This window comes from Platichthys flesus, chromosome 1, assembly GCF_949316205.1.
Source record: "Platichthys flesus chromosome 1, fPlaFle2.1, whole genome shotgun sequence".
Lineage (NCBI taxonomy): Eukaryota > Metazoa > Chordata > Actinopteri > Pleuronectiformes > Pleuronectidae > Platichthys > Platichthys flesus.
In genome coordinates, this window is record NC_084945.1 from 29,592,062 (window position 1) to 29,609,752 (window position 17,691).

The 17,691-nt window shown below is 43.5% G+C and overlaps 1 protein-coding gene across 2 annotated transcripts in view; it reads right to left on the reverse strand.

Annotated features, from left to right (window-relative positions):
* LOC133955895 (ADAMTS-like protein 3) overlaps positions 1-17,691 on the reverse strand; it is a 232,242-nt gene that overhangs the window by 152,793 nt on the left and 61,758 nt on the right. The window lies entirely within an intron of this gene.

Here is a 17,691-nt window from a genome sequence, read left to right on the forward strand (position 1 = left end):
TGGCGGTGAATGGAGACCCCTTCGGGAACAATGGCGGAGTCTGGGATCGAGGGTTCAAGCACGGTCTCAGTGCAAACCAACACGTTACAAAACTTAATGTCCCATAAAAGCCATCCTGCTGTGAAGTCCAGCTTGTTGTCCAGGGATTGGACATTAGCCAGAAGAATGCTTGGTAGAGGAGGCCGGTTCTCACGTTTCCTCAGCCGGACCAGGACGCCTCGTTTCCTTCGTCGTCGCCTCTGTGTTCCAGGTACCGCAGGTAAACAGCGCCATTTGGAAGTCTCCTTTGTTTGTTGTTGGTGGCGATGAAAAAGTGTTTTTTAACGTCAACCAGATGGACAGAAGTTGTTGACTCTATCATATATGATGATAGGGCTCGCTTTACCATATTGCACAATGCAGATAAAGCAGAATTAAAACAACAAGATAGAAAAAAGATAATAAAGAGCAGAGCTGTGGGAGAGTGCGACACAGCAGCCTTCCTTGGCGCTATCTTTAAGAACACATATGCACTTTTAGGATTCAATGGAAGTGCTGTAGAATTTGGTTGTGCTAGCAACTGACCATGAGTAGAGTGAGTGGTGACGTGTTATCCCACTGAAGTTTCCCATCTGATGCAGTGTCTATACCAGATTACATCTAATTAGGACTCAACTTCTGCTCGGGAGCAAATTCTCAAGACTGCCACGTTCTAGTGTGAAAACAGTCAACACACTAAAATGTCTGGGTGTTGTGGGTGACATCAGTGTAAAGCTCAGAGGAGCATTGCTATCAAAAGATATATGTTGTTTCCGATCATAAATGCGGTTGGCAGATTTTTTGCCGAGGGATGAGTTTGATGGAAATTTATAGAGAATAAACCAGCATGTGATCCACCAGTCATCCATAAACCATTTCACATCCCTTAGCTTTAGCTTCATAATTCAACTAAAATTGAAAATAACTTAATGTCTCATCTCATCTCATTTTCATCCGCTTATCCGGGGTCGGGTCGCGGGGGGAGCAGCTCAAGCAGGGGGCCCCAGACTTCCCTTTCCCGGGCCACATTGACCAACTCTGACGGGGGGATCCCGAGGCGTTCCCAGGCCAGTGTTGAGATATAATCTCTCCACCTAGTCCTGGGTCTTCCCCGAGGTCTCCTCCCCACTGGACGTGCCTGAAACACCTCCCAAGGAAGGCGCCCAGTGGGCATCCTTACCAGATGCCCGAACCACCTCAGCTGACTCCTTTCTAAGTGAAGGAGCAGCGGCTCTAATCCGAGTTCCTCACGGATGGCTGAGCTTCTCACCCTATCCCTAAGGGAGACGCCAGCCACCCTTCTGAGAAAACTCATCTCGGCCGCTTGTACCCGTGATCTCGTCCTTTCGGTCATCACCCAGCCCTCATGACCATAGGTGAGGATAGGAACGAAGATCGACCGGTAGATCGAGAGCTTTGCCTTGCGGCTCAGCTCTCTTTTCGTTACAACGGTGCGGTAAAGCGAACGCAATACCGCCCCCGCTGCTCCGATTCTCCGGCCAATCTCACGCTCCATAATACCCTCACTCGCGAACAAGACCCCAAGGTACTTGAACTCCGTCACTTGGGCTAAGGACTCATTTCCTACCCGGAGTAAACAATCCATCGGTTTCCTGCTAAGAGTCATGGCCTCAGATTTAGCGCTGCTGACAAGGCGCAGCCCTGGCGGAGACCAGCATCCACTGAGAACAAAACTGACTGGCTGCCGAGGACGCAAACAAAGCTCTCGCTTTGGGAGTACAGGGATTAGATGGCCCTGAGGATAGACCCCCTTACCCCATACTCCCACAGCACCTCCCACAGTTTCTCACGGGGGACCCGGTCATACGCCTTCTCCAGATCCACAAAACACATGTAGACCGGACGGGCATACTCCCAGGCCCCCTCCAGGATCCTTGCGAGAGTGAAGAGCTGGTCCGTAGTTCCACGTCCGGGGCGAAAACCGCATTGTTTCGCTTCAATCTGAGGTTCGACGATCGGCCGAACCCTCCTTTCCAGCACCTTGGAGTAGACTTTACCAGGGAGGCTGAGAAGTGTGATGCCCCGGTAATTGGCACACACTCTCTGGTCCCCCTTTTTGAACAGGGGAACCACCACCCCGGTTTGCCACTCCTTTGGCACTGTACCCGACCTCAGTGACCTCCACCAGGGAAATTGACGATGAAACACCATCAACCTCGAGCTCTTCCTCCAACATAGAGGGCGTGTTATTCGGATTCAGGAGTTCCTCAAAGTGTTCCTTCCAACGTCCGACGACCTCCTCAGTTGAGGTCAACAGAGTCCCATCCTTACTGTACACAGCTTGAATGGTTCCCCGTTTCCCCCTCCTGAGGTGCCGGATAGTCTTCCAGAAACACTTTGGTGCCGACCGAAAGTCCTTCTCCATGGCCTCTCCGAACTTGTCCCACACCTGCTGCTTAGCCTCCGACACGGCAGCAGCTGCAGCCCTTCAGGCCTGTCGGTACCCTGCAACCGAGTTAGGAGTCCCCCAGGATATCAGATCCCGGAAGGCCTCCTTCTTCAATCGGACGGCTTCCCTGACCACCGCTGTCCACCACGGTGTCCGAGGGTTACCGCCCCTTGAGGAGCCTAAGACCCTGAGGCCACAGCTAGCCGCCGCAGTTTCAGCAATGGAGGCTTTGAACACCGCCCACTCCGGCTCAATGCCCCCAACCTCCACAGGAATGCCAGAAAAACTCCGCCGGAGGTGTGAGTTGAAGATACCTAGGACGGGGGCCTCCTCCAGACGTTCCCAGTTCACCCGCACTACTCGTTTGGGCTTACCATGGCTATCCGGAAATTTCCCCCAGTCCTTGATCCAACTCACAACCAGATGGTGGTCGGTTGACAGTTCCGCCCCTCACTTTACCCAAGTGTCCAAAACATGCGGCCTCAGATCAGATGACACGATCACAAAATTGATCATTGATCTTCGGCCTAGGGTACTCTGGTACCAGGTACACTTATGAGCACCCTTATGTTCGAACATGGTGTTTGTTATGGATAATCCATGACTAGCACAGAAGTCCAATAACAAACGACCGCTCGGGTTTAGATCAGGGAGGCCGTTCCTCCCCACCACGCCTCTCCAGGTGTCTCCATCGTTGCCCACGTGGGCGTTGAAGTCACCCAGCAGAACTACGGAGTCCCCTACTGGAGCCCCATACAGGACTCCATTCAGGGTCTCCAAGAAGGCCGAGTACTCTGAGCTGCTGTTTGGTGCATACACACAAACAACAGTCAGAGTTTTCCCCCCTACAACCCTTAGGCGCAGGGAGGCCACCCTCTCGTCTACCGGGGTAAACTCCAACACCGCGGCGCTCAGCCGGGGGTTTTATGAGTATCCCCACACCCGCCCGGCGCCTCACGCACTTGGCAACTCCGGAGAGTCCAACCCTTATCCAGGAGTACGGTACCAGAGCTGAGACTGTGCGTGGAGGTAAGCCCCACCAGATCTAATTGATAGCGCTCCACCTCCCTCACAAGCTCCGGTTCCTTTCCCCACAGTGAGGTGACGTTCCACGTCCCCAGAGCCAGCTTCTGCCGCCCGGGTCTGGTCCGTCGAGACCCCTGACCTTCGCTGCCACCCATGTGGCTGCGCACCCGACCCCAACGGGTCTTCCCACAGGTGGTGGGCCCATGAGATGAGGGGGGGTGCCACGTAGTTTGTTCGGGCTATGCCCAACCGGGCTCCGTGGCAAACCCGGCCACCAGGCGCTCGCCATCAAGCCCTCCGTCTGGGCCTAGCTCCAGACGGGGGCCCCTGGCTTCCTCCGGGCCGGGTCCCATCTCCTCTTTTTTCGATATTCATTGAGGCTTTTTGAACCATTCTTAGTCTGGCCCCTCACCTGAGACCACTCTGCCATGAGAGACCCTACCAGGAGCACAAGGCTCCAGACAACACAGCCCTCAGGTTCACAGGGACACGCAAACCTCTCCACCACGATAAGGTGACGGTATCAGGAGAGGTTGGTATGTGTATTGTTAATGGCCCAGGTAGAAAAGGGGCAGTGAGTCTCAGGTGAATCATTTTGAACCAGTTCCTCTATTTCTCTGATATACTACAGCAGTGGTTTTGATCATTTAGATAATTTAATGATTGTTATTTCATCATATCTGACTCACACAGGCAAACAGCACAACTGCTGATGTCCATCATGGCAAAGGCTTTCATAGAATTATTTCCTGTTTGTCAATTAGTCACAATGCTTTATATCAAGCTGAATTAATGAGTTTTTATTTTTAAAAGTTGTAAACTTAAGAAGGAAGATTTTTTTCTTTACTTAACAGACAGCTGAAATAGCACAGGAACGCGGGAATGCCAAGTAAATTCATTAGTTTAATCAAAAACATTGACAAAAACATGGTAGGATGAAGACAATTTAACTCTGACTTTCAATTTGTTATTGATATTTCAGCTTTGGAAAGGATCAATCCTTTTACCTACTCTGTGAATGGGATATAATAGCTTGCAGAGAGAATACTTCATGTGCTGCAGAAAGCATCAGCTTCAACTGTGGAAAGAAGTTATTAACTACAGATGACAATATCTGGATTTTATTTATGTTCCTGATAAAAATGCTGATATTTCATTACAATATTTTTCTTAAAATTTTGTTATCAAATCAGTGTGCATGCATCTGTACTATCATATATATGAGTTAGTCTAATCATTCTAAGTTATATTGTTAAAAAATTAAATTGAAATAAAACATAAAACACAAAAATAAACCAACTCTGAAAGTACTTCTTCCAAACACTATGGAGCCACAGGTAATCTGGTGCTCTAGCCAACTCCACTGGGACTTGGTGATAGTGTAGTAAAAATGTTTGTGTTGGTACGTCACTCCAATCTGTGATTCTTGATGGCTTATTCACTGTTTATCTTGCATTCAGAGTCTTTAAAACACTAACAGTTTCCCCACAGCATTTTACTGATCTCCACGTAATGCTTTCAACAATTTATTGGTAAAGTGAAAATTTTGAAAATACTAAAGTTTTTTAACAGAGTTTGTGAATCATTTAACATTTAGATGAGATGAGATGAGATGAAAACCCTATGATTAAGAGATTAAGATTCGTTTATTTATACCAAACACATCCACAGACATGCACAACACACTCATGCAATGGTAGGTAAATTTATTCTCTGCATTTCACCCATCTGGTGCAGGACACACAGAGCAGTGAGCAGCCATGTACAGCGCCCGGGGAGCAGATGTTGGGGGAGTAAGGTGCCTTGCTCAGGGGCACTAGACAGGGTAGGGAGAATTCTCTTGGATTTTTGGACAGATCAATCCAGGTTCGTCTTTTGTTGTCTCTCCGTGGAGTCGAACCAGAGATGAACCAGAGACCTTTTCTGCCCATAGTCTAAGTTTCTGCCACTAGACCACCGCCAATCCTCTATGTGTTTCTATCATACACAGCTGTGAACAAATGTGAACTGACAGTTTTCAATTTCGAGTTTGTATGTATGTGTCTGAATCCATTGTTTAACTGCTGCACACACACTTTCCTGACAAAAAGCAGACATTAAAGGTTGCCTCCTGGCCCAACATGCAGCAGCATGATCAGCTGTGACATCTGGCTTTAACACTTTCCCACTGTGGTTGTCTTGGAATCGAGCCTGCATCGGGTTATAAAGCTGCTGAAAGAGGAATACTGCATCACCCAGACCCACTGCTTTACCTGCCAGTCATATAACACACATGCTCACAGGTCCAAATGTCTGAGACCACTTCACCATTCATGAATGTCCATAGCCTGGGGCTTCCATACCAACCACTGCATGGAACATCTGGAGTACACAGAGAGGTATGGCATAGGGAAATGTGCAGCCAAGTACATTTCATGATCCAGTCATTCATCAAAGAATGCTCATTACTCTCTCTCTCTCTCTCGCTCTCTCACACACACACGCACACACACACACACATACACACACACAGACATACACACACACACATACATACAAATATATGCTCAAACTTGCTGCACATTACCTTATGTTTAATTTTCATGACAGGCATAATAAGTTGACAGGTCTTAATTGCTTATGTTTTCTCAGTCATCTGCGAGGTCCTGTATATGAAAGAGCTATACAATTTACAGAAATGAGCACACATTATGTCAGAACTTTTCTCTGCAGCCATTAATCACAAAGAGTGGTATTTTAGATTTGAGCGAGCGGATAATGACTGGATGGTTTAGCGGGGGCCTAAGTGGTTAGGTGATCAGAAGTCAGGCTGGTGTTGGGGAATGAAAAGGGAAAAGCAGAACTGCTCTATGCCAGGTGCAGTGTGATAGCAGTGCTGAGCACAAAATGTGTGCACATGTGAGTTAAAGCACTCTAAGCTGCTTTATGGAATAATGATTTCAGTTCTAGAGGTCAACACAGGTTATATCTATCCATGTTATTTATCTTGTTGCTTTAATACATGTCACATTTTGGCTGTGGGCTGGCACGCCAACAAGCTATTCATCAGTGTAGGAGCTTGCATTGTGGGAGTTGGCCATTTCACTGATTGGCCATAACTTAGTGTGACCAGACGTCCCAGATTTCCGGGGACAGTCCCCGTTTTCGGTGATCTGTCCCCGGTCAAAGCTGTCCCCGGAAATGTCCCAGATTTTGACACTGAATGGGGGAAAAATCCGCACAGACTCAAACACCAGTTATTACTGTAGTCATTTAACGCATCACCAGAGAAGACGTCGTATGACGTACAGACGTTATCAAGACGCATGACCAGACGCAGCAGCGTCAACAACAACAATCTAGAGGCGGCAAAAAGGAAAAAGAGAAGATCAGCGGTCATAAATGGTATGTTGTGTATGAACTTATTTATTTTGTGTGAATTGGCAGTAGACTTGGCTGTGTGTGTGTGTGTGTGTGTGTGTGTGTGTGTGTGTGTGTGTAAGAGAAGTGATGTAACGTTAAAATAAGTGATTGTTTATCTGAACTGAAGACCTAACGTAACGTTATAAAAGTCAGTGAACGTTAACATTATGACAATGTTTTCATATCTGTCATAAGTGAAGCTGTAATGGTAACGTTAGCATGAGATTACCAGGTGATGACATTGTATGTGGCTCTGTTTTGGAAGAGGGGGAGGTGGAACTGCTTTGTTAGCATATAATTTTCCTCTAAGCATAGTGACCTGAGACTGTTAAAATAATAATAATGATGATATTATTAATTAATAATTAATTAATTAATAATAAGTCAATGGTTGATAGTTGTGTGTGTTAGGCTGCTGTTTTGTTTCGCGCTGTGTGGGTAGTCAATGACTGTTGTAGTTATAAATGCAGACCATTTGATTAGCTGATGCCCTGAGGCACTGTTTTATATGTCACTCTTTTTAGTAAAAGTGAAATAAAGAAGTAAACAACAGAGTGAAGGAGAGAAGAGGAAAAGAGCAGGAGAATAGTGTGGAAAGGCAGAAATAAAGAAGTAAACAACAGAGGGAAGCTAAGGAGAGAAGAAAGAAGGGTGAAGAAAAGAAAAGCATTGAAGGAGAAGAGAGCAGACGAGAGGCAAAAAGAGTAGAGGAGAAGATGGCTTTACAAAGAAGCGCAAATGCCATTTTACAGAACAAATCCAGAAAGAATTTCCATTTATACGCCCCTGTCGCCCAGGCCAAGATGACACAGTGGTCCACTGCACCCTTTGCCAGTCTTCTTTTTCAATTGCCAGTGGGGGGCGATATTCTGTGGTGGAGCATCAGCAGACAAAAAAACATAAAAAAGGTCTGACTGCCAATGCTCTTACGCCCACTATCACCACATTCTATAAGAAGACAGAGCCTTCCCAAAAGGAGTTCGAGTTAGCTGTGCAGGAGGGCATCTTGGCGTACCACACTATGAAACACAATCATAGTTACCGATCTATGGACTGCACAGCACAACTGACAAAGAAGCTTTATGAGCCAAAGTTTTCCTGTGGCCGGACCAAAGGTGAAGCCATAGTGAATAACGTCTTCGCACCATGGGCAACCAATATGGTAAGACAGGACCTAGAGCAGGTTGAATTTGTTTCCCTGTCCATTGATTCATCCAATCATGGACATTTGAAGCTGCTGCCATTAATCGTCAGGTATTGCAAAGCAAATGATGGCAGTATGTCCATAGAAACAAAATTGCTTGATTTTGTTGAACTTAAAGGAGAAAAGGCAGAGGAACTTGCAGCTGACATCATGGTGGTGATTGAAAAATTCTCCCTGGAAAATAAAGTAGTGGCATTCTCTGCCGACAATACAAACACCAACTTTGGCGGGCTGAATAGGGTGGGGAGAATCAACGTCCACACCAAAGTGAAAAATGCACTGCAGCAGGAGGTGATTGGCCTGGGTTGTCCTGCCCACATCATCCATAATGCAACCAGAACAGCTATGGATACCCTTCCCATCGATTTAGAGTACCTGCTCACAAAGATATTCGGGTATTTTCATATTTACACTGTTAGAATGGAAAGATTGAAGAGCTTTTGTGAATTTGTTGGCCAAGAGTATCAAAAAATCTTAGGACACAGCAACGTTCGCTGGCTGTCCATGCTCCCTGCTCTAGAAAGAGTGCTTCAAATGTATGCACCACTTAAAGCCTTTTTTCTTTCTGAAGAGAAATGCCCTGTTGTCTTGCGAAGAATGTTTGAAGATCCACTGACTGAACTGTGGCTTGCCTTTGCCCATGGAAACCTGGCCATATTTAGTGAAACAATCAAGAAGCTTGAAGGCCAGGACCGCTGTGCTGTGGAGTCAGCTGCAATCCTGAGAGAGTTGGAGATAAAATTGACAGCAAGATGTGACGACAGCTTCATTCCAGTACTAGCCAGAGGATTACTGGGAGAGCTCGTGGAAAATGCAGCAATTACTAGAGAAAACTTTCTCAATACAACTCAGTCTTTCTTCACAACGGCTGTGAACTACTTGCAAGCTTGGGGAAAGCATACAGACAATTTAAATGACTTGCACTGTCTCCTTTTAAAAAAGAAACCTCTGCGCGAAGAGATCCAGAAGGCAACAGCCACACTGCAGGAAAAGTGCCCCAATGTGAAAATCAAAGAAGATGATTTGTTTAATGAGGTTTCTGCCCTGCAAGAGTTCCTAAAGGGGGAATCACTCTTGAAATGGAGAGAGATTGAGACACCACTCAGTCAGAGATGGAGCACAGTATTTACTCATTTCAAAGAAAATGACATCCCGCACACTAACCTGGCAAGATTAGTGTCTGTTGTCATGTGCTTACCCGGCAGTAATGCACCAGTAGAGAGGGTGTTCTCTCGAATGAATGACATATGGACAGACAGCAGAAATAATTAATAATGTTTTTTTATTAACATAACTAATGTTCTAATATTTTTTCAGGGTTCCTGTCAGTCACGGCCACGGGCCCTCAGAATTTTCCTAACTTTTTGCCCCCTAATGGCACCTCTGACCTTTTGTGTAATAAAAGCTGGTTAAAATACATGAAAAAGTACTTGTCCCCATTTAATATTTCATAATGATAATATGTAATGATTTTTCACCGCCGCATTGAAAATGTCCCCGATTTTCATTTCAGAAATCTGGTCACCTTACCATAACTGACAAAATGGGATATACTCTTACAGTTCAATGGGCAAATACTACTGCCTCTACACCCACCAATTACAAAAAACACAACGAAGTAGAAAGCAATGTCTTCGGGTTGTTTTTGTGAAAATGTACACATACATTTAATCTCCTTGTCATTACAGTGAAACTCTCTGACCGTATAAAGGTTAATGACAATAGATGTACAGTGTGAAATTCCCTTAAGTTCGAAAAAAAACCACCATGGCTCACTGATCTCAATGAGTAATGTTGCATCATTATCAGTGGTGGAGGAAGTACTGAAGTTAAGTACTTTAGTAAAAGTACAAGTACCCAGGGAAATATATACTTAAGTAAAAGTACTACATCAACAATCCTACTTAAGTAAAAGTAAAAAGTACTTATTTTTAAATTTATTTAAGTATTAACAATAAAAGTACTCACGTAATGGGTTGTCTCTCAATGTCTAAGCCTTGCCATTTTGATAAAGAATGCAGATATAGCTACTGGTAATACTCCTGCCTCTACAGATGTCAGTACTAGTAATAATTATAAGCAACAACATTTGTTTATTGGAAAGGTTGGTGTACTTATTGTGCTTACCCTCTGTAATACTGTTCACATTCTATCTTACAATTCTGCGGATGACAAGGTATCTACCAGGGATTTTCTTCAAAGTTAATACCATTAAGCCAAACCAATAAAGACAACATGTTATATCTTTAAATCTTTTATTTAATTGTAAACGTGTAAAAAATGGAAACATGGAACATGAAAAACAATTGTAAAACTGGTCAGAACAAGGCAGATCTTAGAATGAGAAATTTAAAATGAAGGACCTTGAAATGGAAATTTGACCATTGGTCACGCAGCCAAACTATTCCTCTTCTGAATATTTTGAAATGGTTTAGATGGAAGGAGAAATGTTATACTTTTATTTTGAAAAGGTAGTTCCTGAAAAACGAAAAAGATCGCTAAATGGTAGGTGTGCCTAGTTGTTGCATGAAAAAGCATTACTTTTAGTTGTTTAGCACCTGGCTGATAAAGGCACAAGGTTTGTGGTTATTTCGTTACTTGTTGTCATTATTATAAACATAACGTCTTTTTGCGGTGTAAGGACACGTGTGTGTGTGCGCGCGTTTAGACTTCCAAAACAGCAAGGAGTAAAAGTATAGATAATAGCTGCAAAATGTAACGGAGTAAAAGTAAAAAGTATGCACTATTATTTTTACTTACGTAAGTACAGATATATAACGAAATAAAAATACTTTGTTACATTCCACCGATGATCCTTATGCATCATAGCAGAACAGGATTCTGATCCCCTCTCTGGTCCGATGTGTGTGAATAGTGTGAATAGTATAATTACACCAGAGCTTCTCTCTCTTGCAGGTCATGGAGCTTGGTTTCGTAAAGCAGGCATAATTGATGCTTTCGTAATCATCTCATACATCATTTGCAGTGAAATCGGCATCCGGTTAGAATCAAAAGATAATTTTGTGATGCGCCCGACTTTCGGCTGAAGAATAGTCCGAGCATCTTTAACCAACTATCCAAACGCTCATCTCCTGAGAGCTCCAGCTGTTCTCCATCTGCTGGATGATTTGTTACTAATATTTTGTGTCAAGACAGCTCAAGGCGTGTGTCCCTCTCCAACTTAAACTCTGCTTTCCATGTCTCAGTGTCTCTCCATCAGACGGAAACATTTTTTTGCAATAACCAAGCTGTAGACAATATCATCAATAAGCGGCGTTCCTCATGGGAGGACATCATACCGTTCATGAGAAGCATCACATGGTCAGCATCACTCACACCTTCATTACAGGGGATTACAACACCCAAGCATGGCTTACAGCTGCATTCTAACAGGAGTTTTATCACCCCAAAATGATTATGCTCCACCCCCTTCTAGTCCTAGTGACAACACAGGGGTCTAAAATGCCAAAAGACTTATAACATCCGTCACTTTCTCTATGGGCATGTCAATACATTTTTGTTAAACCGTTGAATCGAAGTGTCTCCTGATTGAAATATCTTTAGAATCCAACAGTTACCACACTTTTTCTGCTGTATATTGATATCAATAAACAAATCCACAAGGAGTTTTTTAAATAAGTCAGCAAATAAATGACAAATATATGTCATACGTTTGACAAATGTCACGCGCACAGGGTCTGTTGCTGTTGTCACACTTTTCACGTGACACCCACCTTCCTCCTATTGGTTCATTTTACTTAACCTCAGCCAATCTTAAACAATTTTAGTGCATGGTCTCACACAAAACTATGAGATCAGCCAAGCTGAGTCAAGTTTATTTTATTCTCATATTTTTGAATGTTGAACAATCAACCCAAAACCAGAGAACCTGGAAAAAACACATTAAAAAAATCATGACTAATCATGTAAAGCAAGTGCTGTATCCGATGAAAAAATGATGAAAATTGTCATATTGTCATCTGTGGAAATTATGAGATTACAACCAATGTACATAAGAGTCGACAGCCCCAGCGGAGTCTGTGGACTCTGCTCTGCAGCAGGACCACACCTTCACAAATCTCTTGCTAATACCAGTTTTATGTATCAAGTTTAAACCTTCCTCTGTGTCAGTGCTCCTCTCCTTTCTCTCCTCCATTCCCTCTAGACCCCAGGTCAGCGCACCAGTCCGTTAACCTCCCAGCCATTTTACACAGATTGAATTAAACCAGCCAATGAATGGAAATGGCTCCTCCATTTCTTTCAGACTGGAAGTGGATGAGGTCAGCTCTGTCGTATCCACGGTAACCCCCTCTGGTCCCTGAGGAAACTTGACTGCCAAGAGGCAAGTTGCAATGTGATTTCCACTTGGCACACATACACACACACACACACACACACACACACACACACACACACACACACACACACACACACACACACACACACACACACACACACACACACACACACACACACATATAACCTAAATCCGTTTGTAACTTATATTGCAGTGGAGTAGGAGGAGAGGAGGTTAAATGGATGAGTAGGCTATTAGTAACAAAAAGGAAACATGTATAGATTAAACGCAGCATTTAACCCCCCTGGGAGAAGCCACTTGAGCCTTTTGTGATCTGTAGAGCTCACAATACACCTGCTTTATCTACTATTACAAAGTGCTTTATTCAAGAAGCTATACAAAAATGCATAATTAGAATCTGAATATTTTTCATAAGCTTTAGGAGTAATCAAATAAAGAAAGTAATAAAAGGAAAACTGTTCTTTTCATTTTTGCCCAAATTTGACCTATATGTCCAAGGCAAGTAATTTGAAGTCTACATCTAGTGCCCCTAGATTTGGCAATGGAGTTGCGCTGAATGGCTATGGCCATGTTTCAGCTGTATTGTCTCCTGAGATAGTCGAATTAAAGCAGTAAATGCGATTTTAGAAGGGCAGAACAGGCCAGGCCATGGAGAGACCCAGTCCTGAATGAAATATTCACTGATTTGACTGTTTCTGCCAGTTTTCAAAGAGCAAGAGACTCTGTGGGGAAATGTGACCTTAGCAGGTAGTACTTGAAATATCGTAGCAACTACTAACGACAAAAACTATATGTATTTTTTAAAGTTTAACAAAACTATTGATTCCAACTGATCAACAAACATGCTATTTCTTTGAGATTTAATCAAATCTTTATGAACTGAACATGGCTGTAATTTTTAGTTACTGTCTGTTGTCTGCTGTCTGTTAGTGATGTATAACCCGTTTGAAGCTTAAATTTTTTCTTGTTCAAAGTGTTTGCACATTGTGGCAACTGTAGGGTTTCTCTATATTCAGGATTCAAGATTCAAGAAATATTCCTCACAAGCAAAAAAGATTAAACAAAATTTTAATATACAAAATTTAATTAAATATATAAAATTAAATAAAACAAAGTCTTGAAATAAAATATACACCTGAAATATAAATTATAAACTACAATAAAGTATCCTGCTGAGTAGAATGAATAATTTAATAACGAAAGTGATGCGAAATTTTGATCTAATGGCAGATTGGAAGAGTTTAACAGTCTTATTGCCTGGGGGATAAAACTATCTCTGAGCCTGGTGGTGGGGGCCCGGATACTCCATTACCGTCGGCCAGACGGCAGCACGGATAACGGTTTATGGTTGGGGTGATAGGGGTCTTTGATAATCATGTTGGCCTTCTTCCTACAATGCTGGGTGTAGAGGTCCTCCATGGATGGTAGCTGTGTCCTGGTGATGTGCTGAGCAGACTTCACCAACGTCTGTAGAGTCTTACGGTTCAGGGCGGTGCAGCTGCCATACCAGGATGTGATCCAGCCAGTCAAGATACTCTCTGTATAGCATCTGTAAAAGTTGCAGAGAATTCTGGAGTCCATGTTTAGCCTCCTCAGCTTGGGGAGGAAGAAGAGCCGTTGTCTGGTCTGGTTTCAGCTAGTCTCTGTGGTGAGTCCAAGTCAGGTCATCACTGATCCCCGAGTAACCTGAAGTTGCTGTCCTGTTGATGGAGAAGGGGGTGTGTTCTTCTCCCTGTCTCCTCCTGTAGTTCACGATCAGCTCCTTCATTTTGCTGATGTTGTGATGGAGGTTGTTGTCCTGGCACCAAGATGTCAGGGCTCTGACCTCCTCTCTGTAGGCCACCTGATCAGTGTTCAGGCCTGTGACAATCTTGTCATCAGCAAATTTGATGATTGTGTTGCTGTGGGTGGCCACTCAGTCATAGGGGGCTGGTGTTGAGAGTCAGGGTGGAGGATGTAGTGCTGCCTATGGGCACAGCCTGGGGTCTCCCCGTCAGGAAGTTCAGGATCCAATCACAGAGGGCGATGTTGAGCCCAAGGTCTCTGAGCTTGGTGACGAGCTTCAGGGGCACGGTGGTATCGAACGCTGAACTGTAGTCAATAAACAGCATTCTCCCATATGTGTCCCTCTGGTCCAGGTGGGAGAGGGCAGTGGGTAGGGTGAGGGAGATATAATTTGCAGTCGACCTATTTGGCCTGTAGGCAATATCATCAATCAATCAATCAAATTTGATTTGTATAGCCCATATTCACAAATCACAATTTGTCTCATAGGGCTTTAACATAGTGTGACATCCTCTGTCCTTAACCCTCAGCAAGAGTAAGGAAAAACTACTAAAAACCTTTTTAACAGGGTAAAAATACGTAGAAACCTCAGAGAGAGCCACATGTGAGGGATCTCTCCCAGGACGGACAGAAGTTCAATAGATGTCAAGTGTAGAGGAAAAAATCATCAGGATAAAGGCTTTAGCAGCATTAATGAGGGTAAACATTTTGAAGGATAACTGAAGGTCAGATACTTGAGGGTCAAGTATCTGAGGAGAAATACTATATGTCAAGCAGTCCTGCTGCAATCATAGTCTATGGTCAGCAGCCAGAAAGATCATGATCCACCATCAAGATCGGATGCCACTATAGTCCACAGTCATTGTCCACAGCCACCAATTAGGAGCCATCATCAGCTGCCATCTCAATCGGGGTCCACCACCATTTTCTGATGCCAATGCGATAAAGGATCCGCCATTATCATTAATGGCGGATCAGCCCGCACGATATAGAATCCTGAAAAACTGAAGTGGGTCCAGTGAGTCAGGGAGGGAGGAGGTGATGAAGGGTTTGACTAACCACTTAAAGGTCTTCATGATGGTTGAGGTGAGTGCTACTAGGCGGTAGTCGTTCACGCGGAAGGGTTTGGGGTTTCTTCGGAACAGGGACAATGATGGTGTCCTTGAAGCATGTGGGGACTACAGACTGAAGCAGCGACAAGTTGACAAGTTGTACTGCTAATAGCACTCCGGAACTCCTGTACTCCTCCAAATCCCCTGAGTTGTAGGCATCAGTCCGTTCTTGGAGTTTGGCATGGAAGGCACCATTAATCCAGGGATCTGGCTTGGGAATGTTCGTAGAGTAATCCTTGGTATAACGTCATCTATACATTTGCTGATGTAGCCAATTACTGCTGTGTATGTGTTGATGTTGTTGTCCTGAAACATCACAACCACTACGTAGTGCTAAAGCAGTCACGCAGAGTCTGATTAGTCTGACAACAACTGAATGGTCCAAGTAACAGGTCTGTCACTTTGAGTTTCTGCCTATAGGAAGGCAGCAGCAGAACTGAGACGTGATCTGATGGTCCAGAGAACAGCCAGAAGAAATAATCTCCAGATCTAAGCACCACAGGTTGTTCAACATGCAGCAGACACCACCTCCCTTGCTCTTCCCCGATATTATTGTCCAGTCCTGGTGGTGAATGGAAAGCCTCTCGGGAGCAATGGCGGAGTTCGGGATTGAGAGGTCGAGCCAAGTTTCAGTGAAAACCATGATATTACAACTCTTAATGTCCCGTTTGAAAACCATCCTGTTTCAAAGTTAATGAACTTATTATCCAAAGACTGAACTTTGGCCAGAAGAAGACTAAGTAGTGGAGGGTGGTTCTCACGTTTCTTTAGCCGGACTAGGACGCCGGCCCGCGACCCTTGTTCCATCCTCTGTGCTCCAGGTACGACAACAGGTAAACACTGTGATGGGTGTTCCTCTTTGTGTGTGGGTGGCAGTGAAAATGTGTTTTCCACTGTGGATCTGATTTGCCGAAGATGTTTTCTATCATATTTTATGATAGGGCTTGCTTGGACAGTGTGCGTAATGCAACATAAATAATAAATGATAAAAACATTTTTTGGCCTCGAATTTATTACAAAAAGTTCCTAGTGTATGTTGTTATAAGGAGCTATACAAATTCAACTAAATGGAGTTGAATCTCGCAGCTGTTCATAATGTTAAAGGGTCAATGTAACAATTTACTGTTAAACCTCCATAAACATGGGGGGACTTGGGACAGACAGATTCCAACTTCTCAAAAGCCTACAGCCATGCTAACAGTTCAATGCTAGCATCAGCAAGCTAACATGATCATCATTATAACGTTGACATGCTGTTATTAAGAATGTAAGAAATATCACTGTTTATCTAAAACTACATTCTGATGATTTACATTGCTAGGCGGTGATTTTAATCCCATCTGGTGAACATATGTGGAACACTTTCATCCCCACCTCAGTTATAATTCCAGCTGCAATTACCTAACTGTTTATCAGTACATATGCAGATACAGACAAATGTCACTGCATTACATTGTCGCTTAGGAAAAGTTAATGATCTGATACCATGTTCTAAAGCATCAATTCAATGATAATTTATGGACATAATGATACTGTTGGAAAGTGTAAGACACAGTAATGGATTTGATATGTGCTTGTGAGTTATGTTTTATGTGAGTACAGATTCATGAAGTAACTTTGCATAATAAGGTCACTTGCCTTGGGTAATACTTATGGATGCATATTATTTAGGACCACAATGTCATTCTCATTTTAAAATGTGAAAACTAGTGTTTTTTCCTGAAGAAAACTGTTTATCTGAAGTTAACTCACTCTTTTATTAGTAGAGCTAAATAAAGTCAACACTGCCTTATTATTTCAGCAAATGCAAGAAACCCACAAATAAAGCATCTCACAACACTCTCCTTAGAGGGAACTCAAACATATTTGAAGACCACAAATAACATATCTCGACTCTTTTCTTGTGAAGCCTTGACTTATTAGAAAAAAGTGTGTGTGTGTGTGGGGGGGGTGATATTGCCCCAAATTCAGAATACAGGTCAGAAATAACTGGTAAATTATTCCAATCTTCTTGAGGACACATGCTGATGCATGCATTTTAATGATGTTGGTCCATACTCCTTCCATCTAATTTCCCTAACTCTGTGATTGGCCCACAAATCACTGATATGAATAGCATTATAATGGAATTGAACACAAATGTACAATCTAGGACAACTTCAATGGATTTTAAACTGCATTGCGGCAAACTTTGCCAAAATATGTTATTCTCTGCTCGTCTGTTTTTGTTTCGCTGATTATTTTGGCAGTGCAGAAAAATGGGCTCAAAGCTGTTTGTTTCGTTTTACAGAAAGGATAACGTCTCCTTTTAAAATGACTTCACATCCAGACATAATTTTAACCTGAAAACATTTACACCTGGTATATGTGTCCCCAGGGTCCACACTGAGATGTTTTTGAAATGTGATCCTTCTGT